The following is a 13,778-nucleotide window of genomic DNA, read 5'->3' on the forward strand; positions in this document are numbered from 1 at the left end:
TACCCAGTAATTCTAAGACTAAGGGTTTTGTCATGTTACAGCAAATGCCGTTCATTAGGGGGAAATTGGAAGTCAGAACAGTGTGTGCTATTCAAATTCTCAATGAATAATTAACTCAAATGGGTTCAGAGTGCTACAAAATGAAATTAATTTGTTTTTAGTTTAACCCCAAATCCCCAATCCCTTGCCAAATGATCCGCTATGTATCCTACATAAAGGACAGGGTCTTTCTGGCAGAAAACCATTAAAAGCTTTTATTTGCAGTAAGAGAAGCATGCCTTCTTATCAAACAGGTGCATGGCCCCCTTGCGGGGGGGTCACCCATCACCTGCATCCCCGTGTGTCACGGTGTTGCCGCACACCATTAACGCATCAAAATGGAAAAGGAAATGTAAGCAGTGTTTGCTGTCCAAAGTTCACGTCAACAACTCCTTATTATGAAGGCACTTCTGAGCCTTTCCTCCTGCATCTGGGAGCTGCCAGCAACCCAGTTCCAGGAGAGAAAATAGCTCGACACCTCCTGCAGCCCATGGAGTCCTCTTGTTGGGACAAGGTCTCCCCAGGAGAGAGGAGCCCCCAGCAGGGTCAACACTGGAGGTCCTGGGGGTGGGTGGTGCTGGGGAGGCCATGCGGGGAGGGCTGTTCCCTGTTCCCTTCCCCTCAGGAGACAGCTGGCCCAAGGTGACACAGGACCGGATGGGATTTCAGGGTCAGGGACCACGGAGCCCGGGGCTGTGGACCACACCAGCCCAAAGCCACTGCATGCCCCAGACCGGGGCTGTGGACCACACCAGCCCACGGCCACTGTATGCCCCAGACCAACACGAGAAGAGTGCAGACCAACAACATCTTCGTCTACGGTAGGTGTCACGGTTATCGTTCCTAAGAGAGTCCACGGCCACTTCTACCAGGTGCCCTCCACTCTTCCCCTGCCCCAGCTGGTCCCCCTGTGACAGCCGTGTCTTTGAGAACGGGGTGTGGAGCCAGGGGGAAAACACAAAATAAACCACCTGCTACTAGAAACAGCCTCGCTGTCCTCAGGGAGCCGGTCCCGGGGCCAGCCTCGCTGTCCTCAAGGAGTCGATCCCGGGGCCAGCCTCGCTGGACTCAGGGAGTCGGTTCCAGGACCCCATGGACACCAAATCCAGGCACATTCAAGCCCCACAGGTGGACCTGCCGAACCTGCGTGTACAAAGAGTCGGCCCTCCGACACGCGTTTCACATGGCAGGAACACTGTATTTTCTGCGTGTACAAAGAATCAGCCCTCCGACATGCGTTTCACGTGGCAGAACACTGTATTTTCTCCCTGAGTTTGGTTGAAAAAATCCACCTATAAGTTGACCCGCAAAGCTCAAGCTTGTGTTGGACAATAGTCAACTGTACGCAATTGACACTGATTCCTACCAACAATATCCAAATCTTACCATGACCAGCACGATAAAGAGAATGAGCAAAATTTAAAAACTAAAGCAGAGTTTTTTCCTGCTAGTTGGGGCACTGCGTATCCCCTGTGGGAAAGACAACACTGGCTGCTGACCAAACTCCATCGGCCTCTTCCTCCGTCCTGAGGGCATCTTCCTCCATCCTGACAGCAGCCTGGGCTTACCTCAGTCCCAGGGCGGGGGAGGAGGACGCACTGTGCACCCTCCCAGCTCTCCTCCGCCCCTTCCCTCAGGCTGGCCCAAGAGCAGCCTGAACAGTCAGGTGCTGGGAACACCGAGCTGCCCCTCCTCGGCCCACAACCTCAGGCCACCTGTCTCATTTGTGACGGAGAAACAGAGCTGCAGCTGCAGGCGGGAGGCGGGACACGCTGGGATCTACCCATGGCCAGGCCGAGCTACTCTGATCACTCAAGCTTCACTTTCATCACTTGCTCTACCAAATAAACTAGAATAAAATATGCCACTTCCTCCTTTGCACACACTCCCAAGCCTCCCATCCCACTTCCCGGCGCTGACCCCATAAGAACACTTTCTGTGCCTTTCCAGGTATTTTCTATCCTCCTCAAGCACAGAACCACATTCAGAGTGAATTTTTTTTTTTTTTTTTTTTTTTTTTTTTTTTTACAGAAATGGCACCAGGGCAGATGATTTTTTTTGTACCATTTCTTTGGTTTCTTGGGCATTTTCCGCACCAGGACAGATGGGCTCTGCTCTCCTTCCTCCCCACCGAAGGTTGCCTCACAGCAGCCACACACAGAGCCGTAAGCCCTCGCAAGACTGTGGGTGTCTCGGGGTGCCCCACGTCCCCAAAGACCAAGGGGTCACAGATCCACACTGTCCAACAACACTTCAGACATGGCCTCGAGCCTGGGAACCCTGCTGGCCAGCCCAGGCCAGCAACAGAATAGAGGTGTGAGAGGTAACATTTGCACTTCTTAAAAAAAAAAAAAAAAAAGGCAGATATTCAGTGCCACATTTAAAATGATCATGGCGGCCAGGCACAGTGGCTCATGTGTGTAATGTAAGCACTTTGGGAGGCCAAGGTTGGCAGATCCCTTGAGGTCAGGAGTTCAAGACCAGCCTGGCCAACACGGTGAGACCCCTGTCTCTACTAAAAATACAAAAATTAGCTGGGCATGGTGGCAGGCACATGTAATCCCAGCTACTTGGGAGGCTGAGACACAAGATTCTCTTGAACCCTGGAAGCAGAGGTTACAGTGAGCTGAGATTATGCCACTGCAATCCAGCCTGGGTGACAGAGCAAGACTCTGTCTCAAAAATAAAAATAATAAATAATAACAAAAGAAAAAATATATATGCATTCCTAGTCCCTTGGAGCTGCAGCAACAAAGCTGGTGATATATTTTGGGTGTTTCTAATCAATGTTTTCCATGAGCTACACTGCAAGTCTCAACCTTGACCCTGCTACAGTAATCATCTATTACAAATTAAAACAAGAGCCATAACTCTGTCTCCTACTAAAATATTCTAACTGAGACATGTTAACAGAATACATTTCTTTGGGTGAGAAAGTATCCACCAGGGTGGGGAACAGACGGCCCACCGATTGTGCTGTGGCCCTAACCACCAAGGACTCATGAATCATCCACAGCAAGGCTGGTGACTCAAAAAGAACACTAAATTGCTCTTTGACATCAATTCTTAAACCTTGAGAAACCAAAGTTCTCTTTGTAACAGACTTTAAAAAGGATGAAGTCAGAAGTAGCTCAGCAGAGATGCACCAACTCTTACCTGGGAGAGACACTCCTTGCTAATCACGTCTGGATTAACGGATGTGCTAAAAGCATCTCTTCCAACAGAGACACAAACTGAAAACAGGAATGCCATGAACACCTTCCCCAGATAACCCAGTCCTCACCCATCCACCCCTCAGGAGGTCCCCAGACAAGTCCAATAAGGAAATGACCCCACAGCAGATTCAGGTGCAGGCAGTGAGGGTAGTGGCGTCAGGGAATTCCGCCGTAAACCTTGGCAGCACGCAGGGAGGTGTACCCAGCTGGACAGGTGAAGTCAGAAGTGCAGGATGATCTGGCCATTCCAAATAAGCAGGGCATAACAATTTTGTTAAAATGAAACCCAGCCTTTGAAAAGGCCCGGACTTCCCACAATGTGTGGTATTTATAGTGTGGAGGGCACTGTAGAGAAGTTATCAGAGGGTTCACGACGGCAAGATCCACGGAGGCTCTGCCATGTGCCAGGCATGAGACAACAATTCACACAAAACACCTCATTTCACCCTACACAGAGTCCACAGACTGCTCCACAGTCTCCCAGGTAAGAGTTGGTGCATCTCTGCTGAGCTACTTCTGACTTCATCCTTTCTCAACTGCTTCATGTTTCACCCTACACAGAGTCCACAGACTGCTCCACATTTCACCCTACACAGAGTACAGAGACTGCTTCACAGAATACTACCAAAGGGGACCATCAAATGATCCCCAAGAAGTAATGAGCGCCTTAAAAGTAAGAAAGCCAACCTCCTCCCCCTCTATTAACTTCCTCTCCTCATTTCCGCAGAACCAAAGAAATATGAAGGGCCAGTGACGCCCCACTGAAGAACGCTCTCCTGGTGGTTACACTCTGTACATAGGGAGAACAACACTGCTCCGTGCTGCATGAGGCTACTATTCTATACTACACTAGTACGATCTGTTTGTTCTATTCTATACTATTCCATTCTCTATGATAGAATACTACAGCTTCACTCCATACTATAAAACGCTGTACTATCTGTTCTATTCTATTCTATTTTCTTCTATACAGAAAGGAGTTAGCCAGCTTGCTTTAGGCAGACAGTAAGGGAAGGGTCCCAGAGAGCCTCCAGCCCATGTTTTGTGCAGATAGGGGGACTTGCACGGGGGGGCCCTCCTAAACATGCTCACAGCAGACTAAAGGTCCCCATGCACACGAGGGAATGGGGTGGAACCACCAGATATTTGCTCCTTAGACAGCGAGACCAGCCCCATCAGCTTCTATATAAAAGCCCTTGTAGTCAACTGGGAAGGGGGCGACCAGCAATCTGCTCTCAGGACCCCTCTTTTCGCTGAGAGCTTAACTTTTAGCTTAACGAGTTCCACTGCACTCACTCTTCGATGTCCCCGTGCCTGTTTCTTCCTGGTCATTAGACAAGAACCTGGACCCAGCTGAGCTAAAGAGCAAAACTCCTGCATCAGTGCTACAGAACACTATCCTCTCTGTTCTGTGCCATGCGACTCTACTATTCCACACCACACTACGTAATATTAATACTATGCTGTGTGTTCTAATCTAGATTGTATTATGCTATGCAATACTACGTCATTAGTTCAACTGTATACTCTACAATACTATCCCACTTGTTCTATTCTAGACCATGTAATACGATTTTTCCTATTGTATACTATACTACATAATGTTACACTGTTTCTTCTGTTCTATGCTACCCTATATAACATTATGCTATTTGTTCTATTCTACGCTACTCTATATAATTATATTCTGTTTGTTCCATTCTATACAACACCTTGCATCATTTTACCATGTTCTACGATACAAGAGTAGAGTCAGTTATACTTTCATAATCTTTTCCAAGCTCTTACCCAGTAAGAAATGTGATGTTTTACTATGCCTCACATAAATGCACATTTCATGATAATCAATGCCACTTCCTATGGTTGTAGAATTCTGTCTCTATGATTCTACTGATGCGGCTTCTTTGGGCTTTTCTTTAAGTCCTTTGCAGTGTCTGGTTTCCTAGTGAAAAGATGACTAAGGTCCCGATAAGATCCTACAAAACCAGCATTCACACAGGCTCACCTGTGTGCACTCTGCTGGACTCCGTGTTGAAGGAGTGACAGGAAGACAGACGGCTGTCGGTGGATGGAAGGCAACAAGCACAGAGTAGATTCCAGAACTGAGACATGTACCAAGGCTCTGGCACAGCTGAGGGTCGATCCCAATTCTAGCCTCTCACAGAAAGGCAGAGGGGACTTAGCACAAAGAGCACGGAACTTTGCTTTAATAAAGCAAATGCTTACCATCCACTGTGAGGAGCTCAAGGAGAAATGGCAGTAGGCTCTACTAATGATACTGCTTTAAAAAATGGAAGGGAGAGGGTACATTTTCACATGGGCCATGTGGAAAGTTGGCTGGACCTGCCGCTGGACCTGACACTGGACCTGCTGCTGGACCTGCCCCTGGACCTGTCGCTGGACCTGCCGCTGAACCTGTTCCTGGACCTGATGCTGGACCTGCCGCTGGACCTGATGCTGGACCTGACGCTGGACCTGCCCCTGGACCTGCCACTCGGTCTGCTACTGGACTGCTAACAAATGCTGCAGATTTTTATGTAGAAAAAAGTACAATGCGTCTGAGAGCAGCTGTCCCAGCTCTGGATGAAGCCGGCAGAAAAAGGAAGCAGCAGAGACGCTGGTATCATTCAGTGGGCAGAGTCAATGACCCTCCTCTAAGTCCAGCAAAGCTCAACCTGCATGTCTGCAACTAGAAATACCAATCATAAGCCAGACCTCCTGGCAAATACCATTGACCTGCTGTAATTCTGTGTGGTGTATTATGTCCCATGTACAGGAAATCTTTCACAAAGCCTTTAACCAGGAAGTACTAACATGACTTTTAATGCAATATAACAGCTTTGCACCCATTTAACATATATTTAACCCCAGTGGTATATTTAAATATATATTTTATAGAACATCAGGCATGTTTACCTAATGGCTCGAACTTTCACAATGTCTCTCTCCCTGAGAGGACAGCGGAGGATCCCATGCACTGTCTCCAGGAACATGCCCCTCCCAGAGAGGATTCACAAATCAAATGTGCACATGCATGCATGCACAGACACATATCACACACACACACACACACATGGACACGCACACCTATATGCAATACATACATTCACACATGCACACACGTTCACATAATCACATAATACCACCACATAACAGACGCGTACACATACACACAACACTCAAACACACGCACACAAACATACAACACTCAAACACACACGCACAAGCATACACACAACACTCAAACACACATGCATATACATACACATTCTGACACACATACATACGTAAGTGTGTAGACATAACATGCACAAATATACATGTATAACTATATACACATGAGCATCCATGCATGCCTACTTGCACATATGTGCAGTCGTGCCTAAACACGTAACACATGCACACACATACATGCAACACAAATACACATGCACACATATACACATGCATGCACATGTACATTACACACAAAGGCACACATACATGCACAACACATATACATGCAATACACACTTTCATACACATAAATGCAAACACACATACATATATACATCCCTCAAAGACCCCATTATTCAATTCTAAACAAAGTGGTTTATCCCCCAAATGTACCTTCCCGTAATTAATAAGCTCTACTGCACATTTCTTGTTTCAAATAATGAGGTCTCACACACAGCACACACACATTTATACTCCAATACGTGTGAACATATAAATAGAAATAGGCACACGTGCACGAAGACCCTCTTCTGTAAAGGTATTCTCAAACTTGAACTGAACGAATTCTGCTAATTATAGTCAGAGTCAGCAAAGATATATATTTGACCTCGGAATGAATATACTCGTTCTTTTCGTTACCCCTGGCAACAGCAAGAATGTAAAACAGTTGTGCGATATCATGTCACTTATTCAATCCCACTTCCTGGGATCTGACCCACTTGGAATAGCGTTTCTGTCTGAGTGATTTCCTTCTGACTAAAATCATGAGACGATTCCTTCTCTTCCTGCTTTCTCTTTCCCAGGCCTTTTCACTGCCCTTTCATCATCTCAGAAATAAATCATACTTGTCAAAATGGAACGCAAAGAAACAGCCTTAGGAGAGAATCCCACAATGGAATGGACCCAAGAGAGGAAAAAATATTCTTTTTGAAAATGTACAAAAGGAAAAGTCAAGAGGCCTGGGTTCCCTCTCATGACAGAAACAGACGTCAGCATAGCAGGTCGCTCAGCACAGTTCAGCTCTGTGTATGAAACAGAGATTCTAGTCCTTGTCCCTGTTTCAAGCTCTGTGTATGAAATAGATTCTAGCCCTTGTCCCTGTTTCATGATGTTGCAGTGAAGGTAACAAAACAGACAAAGGGCACAGGCTGCAGAAAAGGATTTTAAAAGGATGACTTTTAAAATGTGAGCCTGCTTTTCAAGGGCACAATGAGGACATTTTCAAGTATATTAAAGCTGATTTATAAGAGATAGGTATAAAGACTCTACAAGGTCGTTAGACTTTAGACTTACAAAGAAAACAAATCACATTCTCCTAGCATCACCAGTCAGGTGTTCCACAAATACTAAGAATAGCCACTGCAACGGGGTCCACTATGAGGGGTCAAAACATAACCCATGAAGCATGGCCGAGAGCTCCTATAACCTGATTTCTAGGAATCTAATTTTAAACATCCTCACAGCTAGCACATCACAAAAATACAGAGCTCCAAATGCTGTAACACAAGTGCTAACAACACCTAGCCAAAAATATACGAGGCATTTCAGGCAAAAATCCCAGAATCAGAAGAACACAAGTTTTCTAAGTTCTTCAAAAGCCGGTGCTGGTTGAGGCTCCTCTGCAGACTTCAACAAAAGACACGCTAGAATTAGCCATTGACGGTAACCCTGAGTCAACACGCACAGTGTTCGGAAAAGCACAAGGCCTGCTCCGGCTTGAGACCCCTGGGAACTTTCTCTGGACCGCACCGAGTGGACGACTTTGAGAACTCAAAATAACCAACAACCAGTCCATGAACAGAGAAAGAAGACTGCAGCCTCCCTGGGGACCTGGCTCCATGCCTGCCCCCTTTCTTCCGGATACCTTTGCCCTTCCTGGCTCCCTCCTCCACCTGGAGATGCTCTGGGTTCAGGCCCCTCTCCAGTTGTGTCTCGGTCCACAGCTGGCTACCTGTGTGAAGCACCAGGCCTTGAAGGACCATCTCCACCTGCTTCCTGCACTTCCCACCCACTTCCACCATGACACCCAGGCTCTGGCTGCTCTCAGGGATCAGGGCCGCCAGGCTCCCCCACAGGCTCCAACTGGAGTCCTGCCCCCTGGTTTTCAGCAACACTTGGGACTTTCTCCTGGAAACTCTCGGCTCTGGGCTTTAGTGAACTGCGCCATCCAGCTCTTCTCTGGATTCTAAGCAGGGCCTTCTCTGGGTCTTCCAACCCTTCCTCCATTTCCAAATGTGGGCTTTCCTTTGGCCTCCTCTCTCCAGACATGCACGCCTCACACTCTGGCTACTTGACCTGCACTTCTACCTAAGAGGCTCCCAAATGCTCCCTGCTCCAGATTTTCCCCAAGCCTCCTCCTGTATTTCCAAACTTGCAGCTTGCAGTGGTGTCTCTAAGTATCTCTGAGTCAGGTCCACACTTGCTTCTCCTGATTTCCGGCAAAGCGCAACGGCGACCTCGGGGTGCAGACTCGCAGCTTCATCCGCCTTCCTGTACTCCCTCTTCCCCTCCTGACCGAGGCACCGAATTGCTCAGCTCACTGGCTGCCTTCTCTCCTCCTCCGGCCACGGCGAGTGCCCTGCATGAGCCTGCCCTGTCACCCCCCGGCTCCACGGCATGCCGCACATCAGAGACACGATTCTCTCCGAAACCCTCAGTGGTTCCCTAGTATCCCACAGGTAAGGACTTCCACATTCTGGCCCCAATCTAACTTTCTGGCCTCAGATATGCACATGCATATTTTATCTGTGCAAAGAGAGTACAGGCCTCACACCCGCTCTCATTCCTGGGCTCCTAGTTCCTCTTAAAGGTGCTGTATGAGGTACCTATGCACTTTCCAAACACTAACTGAATATGCGCTTGGAGAACACTTACTTGATAATTTTGTGGCATTGCCGGATAACGTGGACAAAGTGAGAACTACGCAGGTGTGTGGACGCTGCCTTGCCCAGACCTCACTTACCCAGACACTCCCAGATGCTCAAGGTGACCAGCCCTATTGGCGCACAGGCAGGCGCAGGCTGCACCCCCACAGCTGGGCCCCGCGAGCTGAACTATAATTACGAAGCAGTTGTTTGCTCCTAAATCTGTTTATGCTGGTGCATTTGTTACACATTACTGAAACCAACAAAGTATGACTCCAAAGAGAGAATAATTGTATGAAAACTAAGTTGGATGCCTTTCAAAGACTTAATATAGGGGAATTTTTTTTTCATTTTAATCTTTTTAAAATTGCTATCAAATTAGGTATGGGCAAAAAATATATACAATGTTTGAGGAAATAATTTTTAACGGTTTCATATCTAACATACCTTGCTTCTCTTGTGTTGCCTATTCTCTTCTAGAAGAATAAAAACTGTGGCAGGCCTGCGATGGCTGTGGTTGAGGAAAGAGGCCACAGCCACAGCCAGCAGAACCATGCTCAGCAGCAGCCTAGCCCCGCGTGGAAGAGGCGTGAACACTCTCGGGAGAGGTGGATGTGAACTAACGGTTCCCAGCTCTGACCTCTTTATCTGAATGCGGTGATTGGTTTTATCTGAATGTCAGACAAAAGGGTGTCTACGTCCAGGAAAGACTCTAAACACTCTGGACGCTGCTGCGGCAGATGGTGACCGTGACCCAGTGATACCACTCTCCAGTGGGCAGCCAACCCAGTCTCCTAACCGTAAAGGACATTCATAGCAACACTACGAAAAAGAAACACTACTGTTCTGACCCAGAAAAGTGAAATGTAAAACATAAAATACACAGGTTCTAACTAAGAGGCAGACAGACCGGGCACGGTGGCTCACGCCTGTAATCCCAACCCCTTGGAAGGCCAAGGCGGGTGGATCACTTGAGGTCACGAGTTTGAGACCAGCCTGGTCAACATGGTGAAACCCCATCTCTACTAAAAATGCAAAAATTACCCGGATGTGGTGGCGGGCACCTGTAATCCCAGCTACTTAGGAGGCTGAAGCAGGAGAATTGCTTAAACCTGGGAGGTGGAGGTTGCAGTGAGCCGAGATCACGCCACCGCACTCTAGCCTGGGCAACTCCTTCTCAAATAAAATAAAATAAAATAAAATAAAATAAAATAAAATAAAATAAAATAAAAGGCAGAGAAACAAAGGAGATTTCCTCTGATCTTAAAAACAGAAGTATTTGTTTCACAGCGTGGATAATTGAAGATCTGCATAGAAATCACCTAGGGTCCCGCCCTCCCTCACAACAGACTGGGATAGAGGGAAGGAGGGCAGGAGGTGGGCCCCTTGTCCACGAGAGCCTCCTCCCACCCCATCCCCTTCCTCAGGAGGGCGGCCTGCCCAGTGCAGGCTCCCTTCTCCCCAGGTAAGACCCTGGCGTCTCTACAGGAACACCCACCTCCCTTCCCTGCAATCCACTCCAGCTGCTCACGGCCAGTCAAGGGGGGCGCTCTTCAGAGAGGAGCAAACGGTTTGGAGGACAGCCTGAACTCCAACGTCCCAGGTGTGGCTTTCCAGGAAGCACAGAGGAAGGATGCAGGTCCCCAGAAGGAGGAGGCGCAGGAGGACGATGAGAGAGAAGAGAGAGAGACAAGAGAGGCAGACTGCCCAGCCGGGGGCTGAGCACAGGATCTGGCTGAGGCCCCCTGGGGAGGGGCAGAGGCAAACAGGCTGCTGCTTCTAGGCTGCTCGGGAAGATACAAGCTTGAAGGGGCTGCAAGGCAGGACTCACTGAGGAGCAGTCATGTGGATGCCACGCCTCTCACATGGCACACACTGACAACATGCAACTCACATGCAACACAACACAGCACGCATGTACAATGGGCTTATACAACACTGACAACACACACTGCACACAAACACACACAACCTATACAACACATACCCAATACATGTGACTCACAACACAATGTGCATTTATAACACACTCATACGACACATAACCAATACATGCAACTCACAACACAACATGTGCGTACAACACACTCATACACACATACAGCACACGTAACTTACATACAACACAACACGCACGTACAATGCACTCATACAGCACACACAACACACAACTCACATACAACACGCACATGCAACACACTCATACAACACACAACACTCATACAACACACAACACACGTAACTCACAACACAACATGCACACACAACACTCATACAACATACATACAATACATGCAACTCACAACATACACACACAACACACTCATACAGCTCACGTACAACACATGCAACTCACGTTCAACACAACATGCACGTACAACACACACAACACACGCAACTCAACACAACATTCACGTACAACACACTCATACAACACAACACTCATACAACGTACACACAATACATGCAACTCATAACACAACATACACATACAATACACTCATACAACACATACAACACATGCAACTCACGCATAACACAGCATGCACGTACAACACACTCATACAACATATAACACATACAACATGCACACAACACACGCAACTCAACACAAATACATGTACAATTCACTCACAACACACAACACTCATACAACACACAACACATGCAACCCATAAACACATGTACAACACACTCATACAACACACAACACTCATACATCACACACAATACATGCAACTCATATACGACATACACATACACACATACAACATACAACACTCATACAACATACAAAGCATGCAACTCACAAATACACGCACAACACACTCATACAACACACAACACTCAAACGTACAATAAGTGCAACTCAACACAATATGCACATACAACACACATACAACCCATGCAACTCACATACAACACAACACACTCATACAACACATTCATACAACACACACTATACAGATTCTAAGTATGAAATAGAAAACAGCACACTCACAGTTTCTAAATTTGATGAAAACTTTTTTCAAGAAAGTCGTCCAACATCCAAACTGGTACCATGTCCTCATTTTCAGTTGCTGTTCAGATTCAAGCATTTTTATCATCTACTCTATGAATTATAATAATACAGCATAAACCCATTTTTCATTTTACACCCACTTTGCTGTGGGGTGCTCCAAAACAGGGGCCAGGAGCCTCAGAGTCGTCCCTCGGAACAAAACACAACCGACACTCAGAGGCCAGGAAGGGAACTCGGGGGGTGACACACACTCTCTCATCTGCAGAGCTCTGCTTCAAATACTTTACACGTAACCAGGCTGGAACGGGTTGGTGAGGGTACAGACATGGCAAACTGAGAAGAAACTGGCAGGTGGAGAAAGATCAGTCAAAATCCAAGGAAAAATGCTGAACATTTTCCACAAATAGTTCACACAACAGATGATACTCAGGCTACTGAAAGTTTATTGAGAGGGGTCTTGCTCCAAAGAAAAAGTTCTCTCCCAAAGTTATCAAAGATTCACAGCAGGCACCTGCCCCCAACACACCATCTTCCGAGGGCCTAGGAGTCAAAAAGAAGGTAAGACAGTAGTAAGGGTACAGGGAGAGGAGAGCGGGAGGGGACCGAGAACTCGGAACCAAGAGATGGGCGGACACTGAATGCCTGACTCCAAGGTTATCACCCCAGAAAACAAGTCTGTTTAAGTCCGTAGTAACAGTGTTAGTACTTTCACTGAACCTGCACTCAACACTGGAGAACCTCCCTGTGTTATAAAGACGATCTGAAAAATAACATTAATTCACAATGTAGAGTGATGATTCAGCCACAGAAAATAAAACTGACATAATCCACTACAAGTCACACTATGTCTGTCTTTAAGACTGGTTTATGATGCAGAAAAGAGGCAGTTTGAGATCTAAAATACTTAAACTGGCAAACACCTTGTTTCCCTGAATTCTCACAACCGTGGCACCAGCTAGAGTAAGACAGAGTGGTTTTCAGAGCTTCCAGAACAGCAGAACAGATCAATCATAAATATGCAAAAGTGATCTGAAAACAGAATTAATTAATATTCCACGTTTTGGCTTAAACTAGTCATGTGATTTCCAATAAGTGGGAAACATTCACACCGATTTTTATAAGAAAGTTCAATGTGAACACATAGTACAGAACATTGCCTTTGTTTTGGAATTTATTTATTTAATATGATAATTTCATTTGTATTTAGTTATTCTTGATGTTGAATGCTCATCTTTATTAATGATGAGCTACCCATTTTCTGACTGAGGAAACAGAAAGTTGTCACTGCCTAACAGCAATACTCAAAACAGCCTGTATGAAAGGAAAAGGTATATCTGTGTGCACACAGATGCATACACATGCATACACGTACCTATACATGTACACACGCGTGTACATATGTGCATACACATACACACATAC

At 46.6% G+C, this 13,778-nt stretch overlaps 1 protein-coding gene and 1 long non-coding RNA gene across 2 annotated transcripts in view; one reads left to right on the top strand and one right to left on the bottom strand.

Moving 5' to 3' along the window:
* The window catches only part of LOC135968961 (uncharacterized), a 45,084-nt gene that overhangs the window by 15,191 nt on the left and 16,115 nt on the right, over positions 1-13,778 (bottom strand). The gene's annotated exons all lie outside the window — the stretch shown is intronic.
* Positions 466-1,899, top strand: LOC141409345 (uncharacterized). The gene is made up of 2 exons (XR_012429529.1): positions 466-860; positions 1,491-1,899. It is a non-coding gene; the product is annotated as an uncharacterized lncRNA (long non-coding RNA).

The sequence above is a fragment of the Macaca fascicularis genome, chromosome 20, assembly GCF_037993035.2.
Source record: "Macaca fascicularis isolate 582-1 chromosome 20, T2T-MFA8v1.1".
NCBI lineage: Eukaryota > Metazoa > Chordata > Mammalia > Primates > Cercopithecidae > Macaca > Macaca fascicularis.